This window comes from Camponotus vicinus, unplaced genomic scaffold, assembly GCF_025532165.1.
Source record: "Camponotus vicinus isolate PSW18456_S1 unplaced genomic scaffold, iyCamVici1.0 SCAF_6, whole genome shotgun sequence".
In the NCBI taxonomy this organism is placed as follows: domain Eukaryota; kingdom Metazoa; phylum Arthropoda; class Insecta; order Hymenoptera; family Formicidae; genus Camponotus; species Camponotus vicinus.
In genome coordinates this window covers 4,127,858-4,134,073 of record NW_028141978.1, presented here as the reverse complement: position 1 = coordinate 4,134,073, position 6,216 = coordinate 4,127,858, and the positions used below count along the sequence as shown (strand labels likewise).

General features: G+C 31.5%; 2 long non-coding RNA genes across 2 annotated transcripts in view; one reads left to right on the top strand and one right to left on the bottom strand.

Annotated features, from left to right (window-relative positions):
* Positions 1 to 6,216, top strand: part of LOC145973323 (uncharacterized) — a 47,604-nt gene that overhangs the window by 17,197 nt on the left and 24,191 nt on the right. The gene's annotated exons all lie outside the window — the stretch shown is intronic.
* LOC145973453 (uncharacterized) lies at positions 2,315 to 4,129 on the bottom strand. Its single transcript, XR_014439478.1, has 3 exons — positions 3,972 to 4,129; positions 2,954 to 3,034; positions 2,315 to 2,835 (listed from the first exon to the last, which is right to left on the bottom strand). It is a non-coding gene; the product is annotated as an uncharacterized LOC145973453 (long non-coding RNA).

Genomic DNA, 6,216 nt, shown 5'->3' with positions numbered 1-6,216 from the left:
AATGTTGCGCGCCGCAGCTTCCACCTTCGCTGGAGCTCAATTGCACTCGTGACTGCGCACTCGCCATGCGGAATTTACGACGGTAATACGGGCACTATAGTAACATCCGATGGCGTCGTATTCCTCGATATTTGAAAATCGAGAACGCATGCAGAAATTTCCGAGCGCGGTGCGTAGAAACATAGGCGTTATGTAACTCGCGCGTTAATGTAAATCGCGCATTTTCTTAATGCGAACACTTGAGAGAGAGAATGGCCCCTCGTATAGATTTATGAGAATTATATTTTTGAACTATTACGCGCGTGGTATGCTTTTACTCTCATCTAAAAGAATATCGACGTGGTCTCCACAAAATTAGAATAAAATAGAAGCCTTGCTTCCTGTTAATATATATTAATAATATGGGACAATTATTTTATAATATTTTATTTATAATATATTATTATATTTTATTTATAATATATTATTAGAAATAAATAATAATAATAATATTTTATTATTATTTATTTCTAATAATCTCTAATAGTGTACGTATCTTAAAAATCGAATGCATAATTTTTATTTGTGATATAACAGATATTGATCGACATTAGAATTTCTCTCTTTTCCTTTTTATTGTTCATTCGAACCAATTTGTTCCATTAGCTAAGATACTCCATCTGTATTTTATTCATGATATAAATCGATGATGCTTATTTCTGTTCCGCTAAGCAATGACTCAGTCTATAATGCGAGAACAGCATCACCGTAATGCAAATGCGTCGTTACTGTGTACGTGCTCTATTTATGTATTACGTGAGATACACAAAAGAGCAGAACGTCGCTTCTTAATTTCCGTAGTGGTGCGGCGACCGTAAATCAACCCTTAATGCACTTTAAATTAGCGATTTACATTTTTCCGCGAAATAACGAGCTGTCGATACTCGCACGTTGCCAGAGTCGTGAAAGTCAGTGCTACCGATTTACGAAAGTGAATCACGTACTGCACCGCGAATTGCCCGCAATTCACGTTAATTCTATATATACACGGTCATATTATATGTATAGTCTTTTCTGGTTTTTTTTTAAATTAAATATATACGCGTGATTCAACGCGAGATGCGCGCGTGGATACGATTCTAAAAAAGGTGTTGGCTTACTCAATCTCGGTTTCGCGACGTAGAACGTTTACGTTTCCTTGTCAATGAGCGCCCTTGATATATTTTTGCTCTCCTTGAACCTTGAAGACTGCAAGAGAGAGAAGCAAAAAGGGAGAAAGGAAGAGAGTAATACTATAGATTCGAGAATTATACTATAGATATTATTAAAAATAAGTTTTAACTTTTGACAGGGGACGTTAATATCATGTAATAATCGTGATTTGCGGACAAGTGACGTAAGCACTAAACATCATGCGCTATTTGACAGGTGACGAAAGACAATGTTAGACTAAATTGACATTGGCAATATTTGACGTGTAGATCTTTGAGTGAAGGTTTTTCTTGTCAGGCATAATATATTGCAAAACTTAATATATAATATTTATTATAATCATGAACTTTATCTTGAAATTTACCGAATTTTTTTAGAAAAGTAACTTAAAAAAAATAAATGTATATATTTCGATAAAAGAAATATTGTATAAAATGATAATATACGCATATATTTTAACCTTTATTACTATGAATTTGAGAAATCTTATTCTTTCGCAAAGATATATTAAAAGCAATTTTTGCACAAAATAGATTTATTTATGGAAATGTTTAAAATTTAATTTGATTATATTTTATTTTATAAAATATTAGAAAATTACACGACAAATAAAAATTAATGACATATGAGATACATGTGAAACAAAATTAATTGTGTTTGTCGATCTTTGAGGATTTATCGGGCCTTCAAGCTGAGAAAGTGAATAATTGATTCCCACTTGACTCCGCGTAAATATCTCTGTTTACAACGAAGGCAGTGACGTCAATTGATCTTTTAAACCTACGTCATTCAAAGAAGCCTCTATCGAGCGTGTGCAAAAATTCACAGACAATATTAAAAAAATATTAAGTTTTTAATATTTTTTTATTATTAATATTTATTATAAAATTATTTATTATGTCGCTTACAAACCCTAAAACCGAAATAAAAACAAGATATATTATGTTGGTATTTTTTAAAAATTGATATAGAATTTTTCTCCAAAGGATTAAAGCAGGTACTGATATAGAAATTAAAATAAGAACATATATATTATCTTCACAGTAAAAATATATATAATATAAAATAAAGATATATATATATATATCTCAATTAAAACTTATTACAGGAAGACATACTTATTCTAATGCAGTATTATGCTAAAAACATCAAAGAAAATTCGTGCTTATTGTATTTATATATATTATTCTTAATGCAACTTCAATTATCAACCATGACATTCCAGAAGGTGAAGCGCATTTTCTTGATGTGCAAAAGGTTTAAGGGAATTTGCTCGACGCGAATGTACTAACAAGGACGGAAGAAAGGTGATCTTTACGTTTTTGGCACCTCGTCGGTCATTCGCGCGTGGCCTCCTAGCACACATGTACCGGGTGCGCTAAATGCAGCGCTATTTTCGTTGCCGCGTTCATGTCAGCCCGGCGATACGCAGGCACCGACGGACGAGGAGGAGGACCGTATTTATTTTCAATTCGGCCACGGCCAGAGCGATGTGCGATGCCGGCACCCAGGATGCGATTTCACGGTGACACATGTGCCGGCTATGCGTCTCGGAGCCGCTTGAATGCACCCAGAGGTTAAGACCCGTTCGATTGATGCACGCAGGTGGTTATCTCAGAGAAGTCCTGACTAGACGCTTCTAATCTTTGAGCGTTTGATGAGACATTTAATTAATTACTTTCCTCTTTCACTTTTGAATGTCGTGTACGACTCTATTATCTTGATTATACAAGACGTTTCAAATCTATCGAATGATACTTACAGACAGATTCTGCGGTGAATTTAAAATGGATGTTTCGATATTTCCTCTTCTCATATTAAAGCTACGATGATTTTATTTCGCCTTAAATAGAAATGTACAAAATATAAATAATTACATTTAATTAATATGTAATATTATGTAATACGCATTTGATAATATGAAGACAAAATAAGCGACTGTGTTTTGCGCGTATCTTCTCGATCAGGCAATTATCACGTTTGGAAAATATTATTATACTGAAAGCTCAATTGCAATGTGTGTAATAGTTCCGTAAAGCTCGCCTTGTCAAAAGCTAAATTTAGAATTTCACTTGCATTTATTTTCCTTGCGATTCGACGACGACGATTTGATGCAAGCATTTCTCGAGCATATTGTGCGCAGGAATGTACTCTAAAATGTGCAACATCTGGTTTTGTTGTACTCGAAGCAATTATTATAGGTGTGTAAAATTTGGATGAGAGGCCGTTTACTTGACTTTTTTCATGATAGATTTTATCTCCGTCGCGTGACTACCGGAAATCTTGTCGAAGCAGCGAGTTGAAAAGAGAGATGTTAAAATCAGATGTGCGATAATTTTAAAGCAAAGCTTTTTTAATCTCGGAAAACATGGAAGAAAATTCAAAATATGCAGAAGCTATTTATTCTTCCAGGATTCTAAATTTGTTTAACTATTTAATTATTATATTATACTATTTTAAATAATATTAATATAACAATTTATATATCATGCATATATCACAGAAAGAATAAATTTAATATTACAGAATATATTTCAATTGCTTCATTAAAACATAATTAAACATACATTATTTTTACCCGTTCTGATAAAAATGCAATGCAATTATGATGATTGACATAATTAATTAATAGACACTTTCATATATATATATATTTTTTTTTCTTATCTGTAATGTAAAGATTTAACGTTATTTAACCCGTGTTTAACATCCCCTTTTAACTCCTCGGCCTCTTTCACGTGTAAATAATGGCTGACACACATATTAAGGTTACAACTTACGATCCCAACGCTTGACCTAATTCCCAGCTATTCATTTCAGTCTCGCTTCAAATTTAGATACCTATGTTTCGCAGCACCCACATTTCGCCTCATTATAGGATGTTCTATTATGTATACGAGATGATCTAGAATAAAATATATTCTTGATTAATTATTGATGTAGAAAAATTACGTTATCTTAGAAGTGTCATTATTAATATTAAAGATTTGAATTCCAAAAATCATTACGATGATCGTAACTTTATATTAAAACTGTTCTGAAATTTTGGAATATATATTGAAAATTATATATATATATATATATATATATATATATATATATATATATATATAAAATTAATATAAAAAGAAAAAGAGAATATTATATTTATTAATAATAATAATAATAATAATAATAATATATATATATATAAATTATTAATAAATATAACTCTCTTTTTCTTTTCCTATTTTGAGAAGAGATATGAAAGAGATTACAGAATATTGGAGATTTCCCAATCTGGGCAAAAGCAGCACGTTTGTAGTGAATGAGACGGATAGTTAAAATTATCACCATGACGAATAACTACACCCTCGTAGAATCGCGGAATTTCTCTTGCAATAATGAAACAAACATCGTACGTGCGTAATACAGTGATCGTCGGTTTCTAAATTTAATTCCGTACTACTATATCGAAGATACTCGCGAACTTTCTGCGTATCCATGCGCTGATTATATTACGATCTCAAGAATAAATTATACGAAAACGAGATGGATATTTCCTTATGTATTTGTACAAAGACTCGCGAAATTTTGACGCGTGATAAATAGAATCTTAATGCATGCAATGTCGTCGCACTTTCGTCAAAAGGAGGACAAAAAGAATGAAAAGTATTTGTAAACGAGTAGAGAGGGATTTCCTGGTGTTTGTTTTTTGGTCTCGTCGGATACGTTGGATGTTGAAATGCACGAAAATCAATATAAGGCGCGCAAGTCGGAGGACGGACGCTGATCCCGGGCTAAATTGAAACTTATGAGTTTTCCAGTCCGACGGGAGGGCACCCTCTCTCAGGGTGCCTCTTCTTATGCTCGCGCGTCCGCCATTCTTCTTCGCCTTTAAGGAGACCTCGTCTCCTTGGTAACTGATACGCCTTATTAGCTGCTCTCCTCACCTTACGAAGCTCACGAGGATCATGCGCTCACCGGTCCTGAATTCCTCTCTTGCGCAGTAACCTACCTACCTTTCGTCCTGCGTCCCCGTGTCCTGCTTCAAGAATGAAACGCCCTGTCCTTTCGGCGTGATTCGCTCTTATCCTCGCTGTGACACCAATATGAAGCTTATTATTAGTGAAAGATAGCCACTGGAAAGTTTATTATACTAATCGATATGCAAAGCTGATACAGCCAAGGCAAAAAGTAAATCAAACATGTAGACTAAAATTGTTTTTATATTACGAGCTTTGTTTTCGAAAAAATTGACACTTTAAATATTAAAAAATAGATAACATATTACAATTTTTAAGCTTAAATGACTTAACAATCTAATGTGTTGTATATTGTTAAATTTATTTTGTGATAATGTCTATTAAACTATATATAAAAAGATATATAAAGAATATATATATGTATATTTCTTTCTAATGAAAAAATAAAATTTTTTTAGATACATTTTATTTATATATAATTTTATATATAACTTTTATATGTAACTTTTTTAGTATAATTTATATTATTTTACATTGTTTGGATTATTATATTTATATATTAATAATATCTATCAAAAACTTGAATAATACGCTAGCAAGAATTAAGAATATGTGATGCAAGATAATTAGAGATTACTTAAGAAAGCGTAAAAAATAAATTATTTAAATTATTTATAAAAACATATTAAATATATTAATAATTTTCTACATTTCAAATTTAATTTCCTTGAAAATGAAATCTTATATGAAAAAATTTTATTCTATGTATTTTTGATTTATTTTTTCGTATAGAATTATTACCTTTTCTTATTGTGTATCATCAATTACGAAATATTCTGTATTTATGAATCCATAGAATTTATAAAAATGTTCACTTGATTAGAAATATCTTTTTAAATATATAATGAAGAGCAATTTAACTTTTTTAATGGGATTTAAGTAATGTTTCTTTGACTTTTCAAAACGACAATTAATATAATGTGTGATTTGAGTGATCGCAAATTATTTATATCACGCACAATCGAGCAATTAATTGTCGTTTCAAGCTTTGTTGATACAT